This window comes from Suricata suricatta, chromosome 4, assembly GCF_006229205.1.
Source record: "Suricata suricatta isolate VVHF042 chromosome 4, meerkat_22Aug2017_6uvM2_HiC, whole genome shotgun sequence".
Taxonomy (NCBI): Eukaryota; Metazoa; Chordata; class Mammalia; order Carnivora; family Herpestidae; genus Suricata; species Suricata suricatta.
Genome location: NC_043703.1, coordinates 69,814,241 through 69,831,466, shown reverse-complemented (window position 1 = coordinate 69,831,466; position 17,226 = coordinate 69,814,241). Strand labels below are relative to the sequence as shown.

The following is a 17,226-nucleotide window of genomic DNA, read 5'->3' as shown; positions in this document are numbered from 1 at the left end:
CCATAAAGGAAGCAGCCAGGTGCCACTGCATAGCTTTGCTAACCTTGCAGCCATGCCCCTTCCGACAGAGGAGGAGAAAACATGTGAGACACTGCTGGGAGCCACACTGGCCTTGCTGGACGACACGGTCACAGTAAGGAAATGGTAGGCGTAGCACGGCTCCTGCCTCAGGGGCAGAAGCTAGCATCTCCTTCTGTTAACTCATTGCTCGTGTAAAATTAAGCCTGTTGCTATTGATTAGACCTCACAATGTTCCAAATCAGACCGATATTCCCCAGAAACCTCATGGGAGGAAGTATATTCCCACCTCTATGAAGAGGAAGTTAAACAAAGCACTGGAGATGTTTGTCAAAAGGCTCTTCCATTGAGCTTCACAAACTTAAGACATGGAAATAAAGGGGGTTAAAGAACACAAAGATAATGGTTACCCTGGCCGGAGATAGAAAGCCTAACTTAGGAAATAGAAACAAACAAGAGCCAGGCATAAGCTACTGCGCATACATATGCTAATAGGGTGCCCATTGTGAGGATGGGTAAGAGTAGTCACAACTTAAACTCATATGCAAAGGCCGGCTGGTCTAGGGCGCCTAGGGCGCTTACACCTTCAACATCAAAGAACAAGGTTGACAAAAAGTTTACTTACTAACCATCACGAATGTATTATTCCTCTTGTGAGCCAAGTAGAATGCCTCCTAGCCTTGTCTATGACTGAATTTTAGCATCATTGTTATGAAATGTGTTTGCTATCTGCTTCTCACTGAAAACATCCTGCTATCTTCTTAGTTGTAAAATTTACTACCGGTTCAAACAAATGTGTATGTTATCTGCTTTTCACTGAGAATATCCTGTTATCCCATGATGTGTAAGTTACCTCATTGTAATTAGAATAGTTCTGAAGAAATGCCTCTGTAAAACCTGTTTCTGCACCCTTTTCAAAGCATCTTTATCACTGAGACTTATGTGTAAAAATTCCACTTTTTGATGTCATAAGTCTATAAATAAAGGCCCAAGGCCTGGCGAGATAAGAAGCTGCGCTGCATGAGTGTCTTCATTGCTCTCATCCGCCGCTACCCCTTCAGGGAGCCCTGGACCCACCGGAGCGGGCCTCCGGCAAGACACAAAGGATTCTGCAGCAGAACGAGTCCTCTTGACTGGGGAGATTGGCGTGGCTCACATCACAGGCAGCCTTGCTTCCCACACAGCAGTGCCCAGGCCTGTTAAATTTGATAGGAAAACTCGTTTGTAGACTGACTACTTTCTCGACTAAGCATGGTGCAGTAAGGAAGAAAGAAGATGAGATGAACAGAGAAAATAAGTGGATATCATTGTAGGTGGAAAGTGTTCTAAGTGAGTCACGTGCCTCTAGCCACCTATCAAGTGACATCTTCAAGAGAGTCATTTAGGATTCCCAGAATACCTTTTGGCAGACTTCCGCTGGGCCATAAGGGCTGGCCTACAGCCATTCCATAAGAGCACAATCTGATCGGAGAACATCAGCAAGAAAAGGGAGAGATATTTTTAATTTGGGTCCTTTGACTTCATTCTAGAAGGAAGTTGAAAAAAATGCTTCAGATCAATACCATATTGGATTGAGAAGATCGCATAGTGTCTAACATTTGAGGAGAGTAATATTACTGAATCTCACAGAAATACACCCTGCAGCTGCCACCTAATCGGGCATTCAGTGCAACAAAACAACATTTGGAAAGCCCTGCCCATGGGGTAAAATACTGCCTCACACACTGTGCCTCTTAGGGCAGTGAGCTACCTCCGTGTGCTATCCGTGTCCCTTTTACTTGAAATCCACGTTAGTGATTCCTCCCCACCCTACTAAACACACCCACATCCAAGACCAGTGGTCCTCAAACTTTAGTGCCCACAGGGATCACATGGAGGGCTTGTTACAGTCCAGATTGATGGACCCCACCCCCCATGACTGTACTGTCAGTAGTCCTGGGGTTGAGTTTGAGAATTTGCATTTTAAAAAATTATTTATTGATTTTATTTTGAGAGATATGAGTTGGGGGCGACAGAGAAAGAGGGAGACACAGAATCTGAAGCAGTTTTTTTTTTAATGAGAATTTGCATTTCTAACAAGTTCTCAGATGATGCCAACGATGCTGAATCTGGGTCCACGCTTTGAGAATTTCTGCTTTAAGGACTTATGCACACAGCTTGCATTAATAATTGTTGCATGAATGGATGAGTTGAGTGAGTGACGAATGAGTGAATGGATGGATGAAAGCCTTCCTTAGAAGCATCTTTAATATCCTCAGGATTAACGTTTCCACCTATAGGTATATCTTCTACAAAACATACTTCCTGCTGTAAAAGAAAGCTATTATTTTTTTCCTACTTGAACACAATCTTTTTCATCCCGCCGGGCCAAATAACCTATGATAAATAGTTTAGTCTCTCTTGCTAATACCAGGGCACATGAAGTTCTCAACTGTGAAGGGGCCAGAAGTTCTCTGGATTCAAAGTGTGTCTATCCAGATGGACAGATTGGGGAGCCAGACTCTTCATTGCTTTCTCTGCTCTAAAAATTCTCCGCATTTCATCTGAACACATCAAAGCAGGCTGGGCTTAAAGATGAAATGAGCTCGACGCCACAAAAATGATGCCAGTTGGACACCACAACACTGCAGCCTGGAGAAGGCTGGTCTTGGGCCATTGGCCAGCTGGGACTTCACCTGGGAAGCCTGCTGCTGCTGGCCTGTCTGTTGGCCTTGGTGTGAGCATTTTTCACCCAAATTGGGCCACTCCTCATCCTTGAAAACAGTGGAACAGTAGGTTCTGTCAGCTGTGGTTGTTTCCCGGCTGTCGGTAGACATGTTTCATAGCATCGGATTCGCTCCTAGATCATCTGAACAATTAGTTGTATTTTGCCATTGTAATAGGATGACATAGATCTATAGAAGATACAGAGCAGTGGATAAAAGGAAGAAATCACTCACATTCCCATCCCCCTAAAATAACTCCATTGACCTTGGCATATATGTATTTAATTCAGTTTCTATGCTTAGGATTGTTTTTTTATATAGATATATGATAAATATGTATATGCAAAACACTTTTTGAAAAAGAAAGCTGTTTTGTTTTTACAGGCTATCTTTTTCATTCTGCCAGGCCAACTAACCTGCAACGGGTAGTTTAGCCTTTCCTGTTAATTCCAGAACACATAAAGTCCTCAACTGTGAAAATACTGGAAGCTCTCTCTAGTTCAAAAATGATTTTTAAAAGTGGATTTGAAAGTTTCCCACTTTAAAAAGCCGATTTAAAAATATGTTTATTTAGAATCATAAGCTGATTTTGTATTCTCCTTGTTTCATTTAAAGGAATATTACATATATTTCCCACTGGTAATATAAACTCTTGTAGAATTATTTTTTAAATATCCCTATTACTCTCCTTATTTAGATAAATTGTAGCCAGAAAAACAAACAAACAACACCAGAAAGCCAGAAACAATGAAACTCCAACAATGTGTGGAAAACAGGATTAAATTCTATTTCATGTAAAACTCCATGACTGTTCCAATGAGCCAGTGAAAAATAACATCTTGACTGTGAATATTGGACCCATCACTTAAATACTTCATCCTTAAGCCTGATAATTAAGTTTAAAATAAAATTAACTTTGAGATCCAAGTGATCAAGTTGGGTGAGTCTCCGTCATTGAAGCAAATCACCAAATCGTCATTAGGTGTCTACATCTTTTTGGGTGGCTTAAACCAAGGTAAGTGAGTGTGTCATCTGGTCTGGGTAGAGAGGTACAATTTCCACTGGATCTGAATCCAAGGCTTAAGTCCCCTACACAGGAAATGATCACACTTTCTCAAATTACCTTTAAATACAGTGGTGCCTCACCGGTTGAGCTTGGCTAGTGCTCTTAAAAAATGCAATAACACTGCACCAGAGCTGATAAATATGATGTTAAAAATGTAACATGGGTCACTCTTTCATGAAAATATGTATTATTTAATTTCCTAGTACAAGAAAACCCCTAGATACATGTAGTTTTTAGATGAACTACAACCTAGTAGACGAAGGCATGTGTGTGTACACACACACAGAATAAATATGCATCCCCAAAACTTTATGCATAGAGTGAAACTTTACAAGTGTAAAGAATGTCAGGCCATGGGGTGGCTGGGTGGCTCAGTCGGTTGAGAGTCTGACTTCAGCTTGGGTCATGATCTCTCAGTTTGTGAGTTCGAGCTCAGCATCAGGCTGTCTGCTGTCCGCACAGAGTCTGCTTCAGATCCTCTGTCCTCCTCTCTGCTCCCTCCCCCCCCAAATAAATCAACATTTTAAGAAGATTAAAAAAAATAAAGTTGCCATCGAGACCAAAAAGCGTTCGCTTGACATCTGAAGGATCTAATAAAGCTTCTTCCAGGTATGTAGCCTTTGTGCTAGGTGACCACTGTATTAGTCCGCTAGGGCCACAGGCTGGGTGGTTCACACAACAGAAATCTGGTCTCTCACAGGTCTGAAAGCCAGAGCTCTGAAATCAAGGTGTTGCTTCCAGGATGACATGGGGTTCCCTTCAACAAGAATGGGAAGTTTGGTTCCTTCTGGAGGCTCCGAGGAGGGATTCATTCTATGCCTGTCTTCTAGCTTCTGGCAGTCCCCAGCAATCTTTACTCTTCTTCAGCTTGTAGACACATCACTCTGATCTCTGCCTCACCTGCCTCCACTGTCACATGGCCTCCTCTCTGTGTCTCTGTCCAGATTTCCCTCTTTTTATAAGGACACTGATGATCAGATGAAGGCCCACTTTAATGCAATATGACCTCCCCTTAACTTGATTGTATCTGCAAAGATCCTAGTTCCAAAAAACATCACTTTTACAGGTACCTGGGGTTAGAACTTGAGCATATTTTGGGGGGGGGGATACAATTCAACCCAGAATGACTCCTTATTATACCCTGCCATCAAAGGCTATAGCAAATGGAATGGAGCAAATCTCATCTGCAAAGCTGATTTTTAAGCAGGTGATGGTCACTCAAAATCTGAAGCTAACAGACCCTTGTGAAGGGGCCAGCCCTGGTTGGGTAGGGGCCCGGGACAAACATACACAGGGCTTGCTCTCCATCCAGAGCATTTGTTCCTAGGGACGCCTGGGTGGCTCAGTCGGTTAAGCATCTGACTTCAGCTCAAGTCATAATCTCATGGTTTGTGGGTTCGAGCCCCACAACAGGCTCTGTGCTGATAGCTAGCTCAGAGCCTGGAGGCTCTCTTGGGATTCTGTGTCTCCCTTTCTCTTTCACGTTCCCCTGTTCATGCTGTCTCTCTCTATCAAAAAAAAAAAAAAAAAACATTAACAAAAATATATCTTTTCAAAACTGTAAGCAAATGACATTTTCCCAGACTCACCCATCTGTCCTTATTTTGATCCCTCCTTCACTACAGTGGGTTGCTCATTCAAACTTAGACCTTAACCCCCCACCCCCCATGGACTGGTGACTGTTCCCAAACACATTTCACACATACCCCAGCTTCCCTAGGAGTGGCAAACCCAAATCAAACCATGTGCCAAATAGGAGGCAAAATTCCCACAGCAGTCCAAATGGAACAGATTCACCTTAGTCCTACATGTTGACTTTGTCCTAGACCAATATCTAAAAGATTCTATAAGCTTATATTGACTGAATCTACTCTACATTTGGATTTCTTATTTTTTAAAAATAATTTATGATACCTCACTGGTTTATTCTTGATGTGTACAGTGGAGAGTGTACCTTGGTCTGCCTCCTGTCTTCGGATTCTGTGTCTTACCTAACATAAGTACATATGCCCTGGGGGTGGATGTTTAATAATTAGCTTCTGATTGAGATTGACCTGGAGAATAATAGTTGTGATCCTTTAAAAATGTCCCTCAAAGAGAGACGCCTTTCTACAAGTTTCTACAAGCTGTGCGGCACGAGTCTGAATGACCTGCTATTCTGCCAACTCATAAAGATACCTTCTTGCATTTTCCAATCTGAACCCGGACAAGGAGAGCCCCGCAGCTGTCAAAAGATAGTGGAAAAAGCACACCCAATCTTATGACAACATGAGTGAGGACCTAAGTGTAAAAAGTGGGGGGAAATTTCCTCAAGCTAGTCTAAGCAACACTCTCAGGGTAAAACAAACAAAAAAATGGCTTCAGGTGAAAAAAAATAATAAATTATCAGAATCTGCATATGCCTAAAGGCTTCAAGCTCAGTATGCACGATCAGAAGAAAATTTCCCTGGGGAAATCAATGTCTTATTGGTACTACCTCTGAGCCAGTCAGAATTGTTAAATGAGAAAATAAACTGGCAGCCTTGTCCAAACGCTTCCTGCTAGGGGATGTGTGTGATTGAGTTATGTTGAGAGACTATCAATCATATATTTATTTGACTTATTATGATCGAATCTAGAGTTTGGGGTAAATCAAAGTGACATCATGACCCCCAGAGTTCCATGATTGAGATGATCAAGTCACCCCCGTCCTTGGGGGGTTTCTGAGTCCCCCTCCTCCCCCGTGAGATTACATTCAGCCCCTGCTTTACATTCAGCACAACACGTGCTCTCGTGGAACCACGCTGGGAAGACATTTAAGGGGTTGGCCGGTGTTGAAAAGCTGGGCAGCCAAAAGCCAAAGTGAAGAATGAGCAGAGAAGAGCTGCATGAAAACGCACAGTTGGCCCATCTTTGAGAAATGTGCTGGCACATGGACTGGTCTGGGAGGAGGACCTGGGTCCGTTGGCCTCGTCACAGGAAGAAGATTGGGCTCCTTTCTCTCATTGTAACCAATGTGTGACTAGGGCCCCTCCGGAGGGCACAGTCAGATCAGAAACATGGCGTTTCTCTAGGGGCAATCGCTTTCTTATTTCTGTAGATTAAACAGCCTTGAGAGTTAGAAGAGAAAGTGAAAACACATCTGTTAGGTTGATGATACAAGGGCTACAAATTTAAAAAGAAATGTCACTTCAAATGTGAAAAATCTGGAAAAAATTGTTTTATTTTATTTTATATTTTGGGTAATATTCTTAATCTTCTGGTCCATGATAGGAATTTTAAAAAAGAAAATTTTATTTCCACAGAAAAAATAATGAAGTTATTCTTTTTTTTTTTTTTTTAGCGTTTTATTTATTTTTGAGAAAGAGAGAGAGAGACACACACACACAGAGCGTGAGCAGGGGTGCACCAGAGAGAGAGAGAGACGCACAGAATCAGAAGCAGGCTCTAGGCTCTGAGCTGTCAGCACAGAGCCCGACATGGGGCTCGAACTCATGAGCTGAGAGATCGTGACCTGAGCCAATGTCGGACCCTTCACCGACTGAGCCACCCAGACGTCCCATGAAGTTATTCTTAAAGCCAGTTCTCAACGTTGCAATAAGAAGTCATAGAGTTAGCATTCATTCTGTATTCTCCAATACCATTATACCAATACCATAAGGAGTAAATTGTTTTTTTCAGTCTCTGGAATATGGTTTAGAGGCAGGTCATTCCAAACTGAGGTTCAAGAAAGATGTAGGTAGATAGCTTCAATAATCTATGCTTGTTGATCATGAATTATTGAGTCCTCTTATTCAACAGATATTTATTTAGAGTTTACCACGTGGCCCTTACAGTTACAATTTCTCTTTAATAATGGATGTGCTTGCAAAATGACCCAGGGAACTGGTTATGCCCCTGGCCTTCAAGGAGCTCCCATTGAGGGACTAATAAAAGATTTAATAAAGCATGGAAGGAAAGAGAAATGTAAGAATGAGGGCCTTTTGCTTCTAGGTCGTAAGTTACAAGATCGGAGTGCAGGGTTGAGTATTTCCTCCAGGGTCTTCTAGGAAGGGTGAAAAGAATTCTAGTGAAAAATAGCATCTCCAATGGCTTCATGTCATGCATTTTTCCCTCAAATTCAAGCTAGTACTAGAGCAAGCAAAGGATCCTTCGAACCTGTGTGACTAGGTGCCTGTGAGGGGGAGCGAGAGGGGTTGGGAGGATGTAGGAGGGGCAAAGCTGAGCTGCTTCTGAGGACTCCCACTCCCTCCCCACATCCTGGTTTTCTCTGCCCCCACCAGGCAACTGTTCACTACTGCCTGGGTGAGTATGACTGGTAGGTTCTGGGCTGCCGCTAGGCTGGCTAACATGGAGTCCCAGAGGTGCCCTGCAACAGGAAGTGTTCCAGTGGTGGCCAGCCTGCCCAGTTAGAGCCACTGCTGCCAGGCGTGGCCTTTTGGGACTGGCTCAGGGGTGACGAATGCCGACCAGTCAGCCAGTTGCCGATTGCCTCACCAAATTCTGCTCTCTGTCAGTCACCTAGAAGGAAGGGCTGGGCAAACTTTACCTCTCCCGGAAGTATCTGCTTGGGACTGTCTTGTTACCAGCTACTTCTGTTCCTGCCTGGAACCTCCCACTTATTCCCCAAGCCAAGGGCGCCAGACTGGGGTCGTTTCTACTAGAAATAGTTGTTAACATCATGCTCTCACTCATTCATTTCACCAACCAGCACAGGGCCCTACCATAAACCCCACACTGTACTTGGGACAGATGAATCAGGCAAGGTCCCTTGTATGAGGAGCTCAAGTCTAGAACAAAGGACAGATATATAAATAAAAAATAATCACAGACCATGATACCTACCGTATGATTTCATTTATGTGACATTCTGGAAAAGGCCAAACTAGAGAGACCAAGAACATACTAGTGTTTGTCAGGGGCTGGGGGAGAGGTGCGGAGGGCAGGGTAGGGGTGGGTTTAAGTAACTGTGCCATCGTTGGTTATGCTACTAACTCTATTGATTAAAACTTGCAGAAATGTACACCAAAAAGGGTGAATTTTACTGTACGGATTACAACTTGATATTTAGAAAAAGAAAATAAATCATGAAAGAATGTGGTTAGGTGCTCCAGTGGCCCGATGCACAAAAAGGCAGGAAGGAGGAAGTAAGCAGCTTCCTGAGGTGGGGTGGGGGGGGTCGGGAGAAGGTCAGAGGAGCCTAGACCGAGAAGGGAGCAGCTGACTTGCCGTTCTGAAGGCTGATCCAGTTTGCAGAGAGAAACTGGTGTGAATATCTCATGTGGAGGAATAGCGTGTGCAAAGGTGTGGAGGCCGGACAGCAAGCGCCTTGCTTCCAGGGAGCTACTTGTCATTTGGTGTCACTGGCGCATTGGCAGAGTCTGAGCATGACAGCTCGATACACTCGGGAGCGGGAACAATGGCTTTTTCTTTTGCCTTTCAACATCTTACTGTGCTAAAATTCACAGAACATAGAATTTGCTTTTTAACCCATTTTTAAGTGTATAGTTCGGTGACGTCAATTTCATTCACAATGTCCTGCTGCCGCACCAGTTTCTATTTTCTATTTTCAAAACCCTCTACATCACCCCAAGCAGAAACTCTATACTCATTAAGCACCAACTCCTCACTCCTGGTAACCTCTAACCTAGTTTCTGTCTCAAATAAATTTGTTTATTCTAGATATTGCCTTTTGTGTCTGGCTTAAATCACTGAGCCTATTTTTGTTCTATTTTTAATGAGGCCTTTAGATTAACAAGTGGGCCCTGAGAAAATGCTCTCATTTGAGAGTCAGGGGTCAGGGGATAACAGAGAACTCAGGACTGGGCGGGGGGTGACTTTCTGCGGGAGTCCTGCACATACTGTGGCTCCCCTCTTCATGCCAAGGTCAGGCTTGAACAAGGACATCCCTGCATACCTACAACTCACCTGTACCTCCGTAGGGCCCTGGTGTGGGAGACAGCCCCCCCATTCCCCCACCACGAATCTGTTGCACACACCATCCTCCCCTTCTACAAAACCGCAAAAATAATTTTTAAAGAGACTTAAGAGAATAAGTGACCAAGAATTGCAAATGAGGCAACCCAAGAAGCAGGGTCTGGAGTTAATTAGCCCTTGAACTGTCAAGCCCAGTGGCTTCCAGTGAGTTCTGACATTTCTAAGAATAATTAAGAACTCGGCTGTCACATTTCACAGAAGCTCAACCGCAACGTGAACCAGTTCTACCTGCTCTCTTAGCACGATGTCCAGAAACACAGAGAGGATTATACTCAGTGCTAACTGCAGGTCTGAGGGTAGAAATGTCATGTTTTGAGGAACTTTTTTATATTTATGCACCAAAACTTAATGATCCTCATTTAAGGGGTGGATTAGAGTGGCAGAAGAAGGGGGCTCTTTAAAAACATTTGAGGGGTGCCTGGGTGGCTCGGTCGGTTAAGTGTCCGGCTTTGGCTCAGGTCATGATCTCACAGTTCATGGGTTCGAGCCCCACGTCGGGCTCTTTGCTGACAGCTCAGAGCCTGGAGCCTGCTTCGGATTCTGTATCTCCCTTTGTCTCTGATCCTCCTCTGCTCACGCTGTCTCTCTCTGTCTCTCAAAAATAAATTAAAAACATAAAAAAAATTCAAAACATTTGAAATCACTGATGATAATAGTGAATATTTGCAAGTGTTACTATGTGCCAGACAATATTCCAAGTGCCACATGGGAGTCTGAGGTGGAGATGTATATGATAATAATAACATATTTTATACAATAAATATGAGTACTTAAATATTATAATTATATAATAAATATATTGTATATAATATTTAAATTGTTGTTGTTATATGTTTTATTTATTTTTGAGACAGAGAGAGACAGAGCATGAGAGGGGGAAGGGCAGAGAGAGAGAGGGAGACACAGAATCCGAAGCAGGCTCCAGACTCTGAGTTAGCCGTCAACACAGAGCCTGATGTGGGGCTTGAACCCATGAATGTAAGATCATGACCTGAGCTGAAGTTGGAGGCTTAACCAACTGAGCCACCCAGGTGCCCCTAAATATTTTAATATATATATATATACATATATACATGTATATATATGTATATATATATATATATATATATATATATATAAAATCCTCAACTGATAGGTAAGGAAAATGAGGCACAGTATGGTTTCACAAGTTTTTTAGGGTCACAGAGTCAAGGTCAAAGCTAGGCAGGCTAGCTCCAGCACTGGTGCTCTCAACAATTGTACTCACATCTCCTGTCTCTAAGCCACCCTGAGTTACGCTGCCACGGGACCCGTCAGCTTTACTGGTATGCTCCATTAGTCTTGTCAGAAAGCATTTATTAATCACACATCTGCACGTGATTCTGGTGCCTTGCCCTCTAAGAACTATTTTTGAAGCAAGAAATAAATTAATCTGTAATATATTCAGCCCATCTCATCCTCAGGTGACTACTTCATAGTTATCTTCTACTGTCTTCATTCAGTCATCAGATACTGATCGAGCATCTAGTGTTCAAGGCACTGTATCGAGCCGGGTGAGGGAGACACAGATTGGTGAGAAATTGAGTCTGTCCAGGAGAAACTTACCCTCCAGGTGAGGAAATAACACATAGAATACCTATAATCCAAGGTATTCTGTATAATAGAATAACATACAGAATACCTGTATAATACAAGATAAAATAGAATACAGGGTGATGTAGAAGGATACAGAAAGAAGGATATTTATTGCTATGGTTGTTCAGAAGAGAAATGACTTTAGGATATCTGATGTGTGTTGTACAAAGTGGGAAAAGTTGGTGGAGAGAAAGTGGAAGGGGGAGGGGAGGAAAGGACAGAAATGGTAGATTTGACGAAGAGACTCTTTGAGACAGACCTGTGATATGGACTGAATTTCGTCTCCCCCCAACTCCGCCACCAATTTCTGTGTTGAAATCCTACTCTCTACCATCATATGATGTGTCTATGTTGGGAGATTGGGCCTTTAAGGAGGTAATCAAGTTACCACGAGGCTGCTCGTGTGGGCCCTGATCCAATATGGCGGGTACACTTATAAGAGCAACTCTGGACACTAACACCAAGAGATGACCATGTGAAGACTCATGCAGAAGACAGCCATCTGTAAGCCAAGGAGGGGCCTCAGGAGAAACCATGCCTATTGACACCTCGGTGTCCAACTTCCAGCCTCTAGAACTGTTGAGAAAAGAAATTTCTGTTGTTGATGCTACCCAGTCTGTGGTGCCTTATTATGGCCACCCTACCCAATGAATACAACCTACCCTCTTAAAACAGAGAGGATTTGGACATGGGGAGATAGGGATTGAAGGAAAGGACTTGGGGGGGGACTATTTAGAACAAACAGAGTTTATTCAGTGGATAATAGGGAGACGTGGCAGGTTTGTGAGCAGGAATGACCTGAACAGCAGTCAAGTTATTTGATTCGTTCAGCAAACATTTACTGAGGATCTGCCACATGCCAGGCACTGCCAATAACCACCTGGGAGTTGCACAATGAATAAGACGCCTCAGCACAGAGCTCTGCATCTGGGTGGGGGAGAAAATGTAAAATGGGCTAGACTGAGGAAAGCATGGAGGCGGAGAGACTAGTAAGAAGCCTTTTATCCTGGCCTAATTCAGTGCTTTTCAACCTAGTTTTGAAAGAGTCTGATACAACCCCCAGGGAAGTGTCCATCCCACCCCTCCTGGCCCTGCTCCCAACCACAGATAACAGAGGCAGTGTGTGCCCTCTGTACAGCCCTATGGGCCGAGAAAATGTGGTTGAGCGTTACCTTTTGTCCCTTGCATATGAGAACATGACTTTTAAACATTTCTTTCAAATATAAATACAAAGCTGGGTTATCCTTTCCAAACCCCACATTTGACCAGGAGATTTTGAAACAACCGCCTCTTGGTTCCATCCAGCATATAACCCTGAATCTACCACCATAGATAATGGTCTTTTGATATCGAACAGCATCTCCAAGGGATAATGTGTGAAAAAACAGAAACAAAAAGCAATTCAAAACAAAATTAATACGTAGGATATCTATTGTGACAAGTCTTTCCCCAGGGTCATCGGTAGAATAGTGATTTTCCAAAGATGTGCAAGTCCTTATCCTTAGAGCCTGGGAATATATTACTTTACGTTGCAGAGATGATTACTGTTCATGGCCTTGAGATGGTGAGACTAGCCTGGATTAGCCAGGTGGGTTTAATCTAATCCCATGGGTTCTTAAAAAGAGAGATATTTGCTGTACCTGGGTGGTTCAGTCTGTTAAACGTCTGACTCTTGATTTCAGTTCAGGTCATGATTTCATGGGCCATGAGTTTGAGCCTCCTGTCAGGCTTTGCGCTGCCAGCAGGGAACCTGCTTGGGATTCTCTATCTCCCCCCTCTCTGCCCCTCTCTTGTTCTCTCTCAAAACTAAATTAACATTAAAAAGAGAGAGAGAGAACCTTTCCCAGCTATGGTCAGAGAGAGATGTGACTATGGAAGAACACTCAGAGAAATGTAATGTCGGTGGCTTTGAAGATGGAAGAAAAGGACCATGAGCCAAGGAATGTGGGCAGCTTCTAGAAGCTGGAAAGGTAAGGAAATGGATTCTCTCCTGAGCCTCCAAAAATGGAACATAGCTCTGCCAACATTTCAAGTCTTGCCCATTGAGACCCATGTTGGAATTCTAACATATAAAGCTGTAAGCTAATTAATTTGTACTGTTTTAAGCCACTCATGTTGTGGTGATTTGTTATAACAGCCATAGAAAATGAATGCACTCCATTTGCTATAACTCAAGCCAGACGTGCTTACGTAGACAATGTATCCTTTCAAGGTTGGCCTTTGTAGAGCTCTGCAATTCAGGATGCCTTTACCGGTATGGTAGACTGTATGGCCTCACTTCACCACCAGATTTTAGACTCCCTAAGGGCAGGGATTGACTTTTTTTTACTTCAGTGTCTTTAATGTCAGCATAGTATCTGCCACATAGCAGATTTTTAAAAACTATGACTTGAATGGTTGTATGAAAGCTCAAAGCACACTAGTGCTTCCTCATGCCCTAATGGGACCTCCAACGGGAGCCATCAGTGCTTTTCAGACATAAAGGGGTCAAGTCTGATGTCACCATTGATGTATATATATGTCATTATGCTGAAATGAATTAATGTTAGCTGTAACCAAGACAACAAACCCCATTCACATGTAGAGAATGGTGAGTCATTCAGACCAGCGTCAGTGGAGGCCTGGCTTCCCAAGACAATCTTTGTACAATGTCACTCCAGGCCCCTTTTCATGAAGAGCGTTTATCAACGGGCCCTATTCTAAGTGGCTCTCCTTGTGTGATTCATTTAACTGGCCCATCCAGCGAAGGCATGGAACTCAGATACAAAGCTTTGTTAGTTTGGATATACTCCTCATAAAATTACGTTTATTTTTGGAAAGAAACGACCATTCACAATTTTTCATTGTTGAGTAGAAAGCTTTGAAGTTGCTCCCTAGCAAAGCTGACAGTGGACAGTCACGGGATACATAACACAGCCTCCTCCCCATCATATCTTTGGTAACTATTTTCAACTGTCGTTAGCAGAAACTTGGAGCGGGTGGGGAAAGGAGTCTAGGGAAGTCCCACTGGCCAGGACCTGCCCTGCTGCTCCTTTCTCCTTGGTGAGGCCACACCGCTGTCCCTTCCATTGTCATCATGGATGCTCTGCAAACTCTCTGCTATTGCTTGAACTCGACCATTGGGCTCATGGTGAGGTGGTGATGCTGAAATCACTTCCACTCCTGAAGAGAATCCAAGGCTTGGCCAGAGTACAGCGCCAGACCTCAACCTGCCTAAGACTTGGGGCTTTGAGTTGACCTGGAGAATCTATGTCTCCTTCCCTTCTCCCTGTAACCTGAGCTAGTGTTTTCCCTCTTGCTTCTGGCTCCTCTGCTCAACCATTCTCCTATCTCCAACCCTGACATAAGGCAACAGATCCAACTATGGCTTCAACTGTCCTCAAGGTGGTCCCTAAAGGTGTCCCCTTCAGGACGATTTATTATGCTCAGGAAATTCCAGTGGGTGGTAACTCTCTTTAGTGATACTTCCTTTGCTGTAAACTTTTGTGTTAAGAGACCCGTGTTTCCCTTCCTCCTAGCCAGTTATCAACTTCCTCAGCCAGGACATGACCCTGGCAGGTGATGGGCTTACATTTGTCCCTAAGGTCTGAGAGGAGCAATCCTGCTCCCTATATCCAAATAGCCATTTAGCAGGGGTTTTGGGGACTGCAATGTGCCCTGGGCAGCAGCGCATACAGGCTCATCAAGTCGTCAGCAGTAAACAGGAAGTAGATGACAGGATATTAAAGTTGGGTGCTTGCCACACAGTTTTTTTTTCTTGGCTCATGTTTGAGTGTTTCTGGGACTACAGTGCTCTGATAGAAGCATATCAAAATCAAGAAATGCTTAATGAGGGACTAATGCATTGGATCTGCTGTAACTTAGCCTGACCAGGAAAGAAAATGGGGGAGCTGGCATTTGGAACATGAGGAATGAATCATCAACATTACCTAAACATTCTAAATCCTAAACCAATACCAACCATGGTGTCTCCATGCTATTTGGTCATGGGGGGAGCCGTACTGGGATCAGAGCAGGTCTCCTGAGCAGGCAGGAGAGCCTGGGGTGGGGGTGGGGGAGTGCAGGTGCTCTCTGGCAGAAGCCAACAAAGGGCCAGGACTTCAGGGAAAATCGGACCTCAATACTCCATTAAAGAGACAAGATCTCTGGAGAAAACCAGGAAGTGACAGATGGGATGTGAAAATGGAATCTCTTAGCTCCTTCATGTGGAGGAGCTGCAGAGACTGTGTTAGAGATCAGAAGCTGAAGATCTGAGAGGAAGTCAGGACCTTGGGGAAGGAGAGCATACCTGAAGGTCATAGCCCTTGGAGCAAGAGGTGTTGTTGTGTAGCAGGGAGTAACTCTAAAGACTGAACCCCTTTTCCACAAAGATGTTCAGCCAAGGATAGTGTCCCGCTGTCAACCTGTATCAGTCAGACAACCAGGTCCCCTCTTCAGCTTTTCTTCCCTCCTCAGAGTCCCCCTGTGTAGCGTTTTACACTATCGAGATTTGGTGATTAAACATTAGTATCAATTTACCCCTATGGAATTTGCTGTAAACCAAAGGATCTTTAATGAAAGAGCCTTTTGCCACAGTTACCATGACATATATAAAATCTGCCAACTGCTAAACTATGCAGTAAAAAAAAATTTTTTTTTAAAGCTAGGAAGATTTACAAGCTACTTTCTTTGATCATAGTGAAAGAGATAGCTTGAAGCTGTCTTTAAAGAGACTCATGTCTAAATCAATAATCCAGTCTTGGACAGAACAATGGTGTTGAGCCAGAGGTTTGCAAAGCCATGGCATAAGCCCGATACGTCATAACAGGAAGAGATGAACATGTTGTGGGAATGCAAAATGACTTGAAATTTTAAGATGTAATGCAAAACTGCAAAGAAATGTAAGCTTTTATTTGGCCACCACTGGCCACACCCCAAAATCCCAAGTCCGAACAGAAATTCTCCAGTGGAATCTTTTGAAACGTTCTGCCTTCCAGGTGCCTGGGTGGTTTAGTCAGTAGAGTGTCTGACTCTTGGTTTGGGCTCAGGTCATGATCTCATGGCTCATGAGATGGAGCCCTGTGTCGAGCTCTGTGCTGACAGTGCAGAGCCTACTTGGGTCTCTCTCTCTTTTTCTCTGTCTGCCTCTCCCCTGTTCTCTCCTTCTCTCAAATACATAAAAATACAAAAGCTCTGACTCTGGAAATATAGAGAAGTCACACCTAGACCAGCATTCTGTGTTTTCATGTTCCTCACTTCTTCCTTGATGGGAAAATCAAGTATTATATATAATGACAGGGATTGAGAAAACATACAATGCCTAAATAAATACATGAGCAACAATCCAACACTATGTAGAGAAGACACCACAGTCCCTCTCTTTCTTATTAAGCACTTATAACAACAGTCATCACACACCCTGATCAGGAACCCTACCTGTGAGGGTGCCCTGCTGCCTCCTTGGATCCCATTAAAGATCCCACAGTGTAGAGCAATCTACCTTCTTACTTACACTGCTTCCTTGGAAAATCGGGATCAGCCCAGGCTCTGACAGTTCTGATCCACTTTCTTGGATTTCTGTACGCTCTGCTTTCTGTCTGGGCTCTCCTCCTTCTGCTATAACTCCCCGGCCAGCAGCGTGAATCAGCGTCCAGGGCTCATCCCTCAAAGCGCAGTGTAATTCCTCTACGAAGCCTTTGCGAATCTCCTCTCTCCCCGACTCCACCCCGTGGTTCTATCACATGTCGCAGCTTTAGGACAGTTGGCACTTCCTGCTGTAGACTTTTAGTCATTTGTGTGTGTGGCTCTGCTCCGCCATTCGAAGGTAGCAGCGTGAGGATCAGATCTATGTCTTAGCCGTCATTGAAT

The 17,226-nt window shown here is 43.7% G+C and overlaps 1 long non-coding RNA gene across 1 annotated transcript; it reads right to left on the bottom strand.

The window, feature by feature from the left end:
- Positions 1–2,055: 2,055 nt before the first annotated feature.
- Positions 2,056–17,016, bottom strand: LOC115290834. The gene is made up of 2 exons (XR_003908243.1): positions 16,871–17,016; positions 2,056–2,912 (listed from the first exon to the last, which is right to left on the bottom strand). It is a non-coding gene; the product is annotated as an uncharacterized LOC115290834 (long non-coding RNA).
- Between the last annotated feature and the right edge of the window lie 210 nt (positions 17,017–17,226).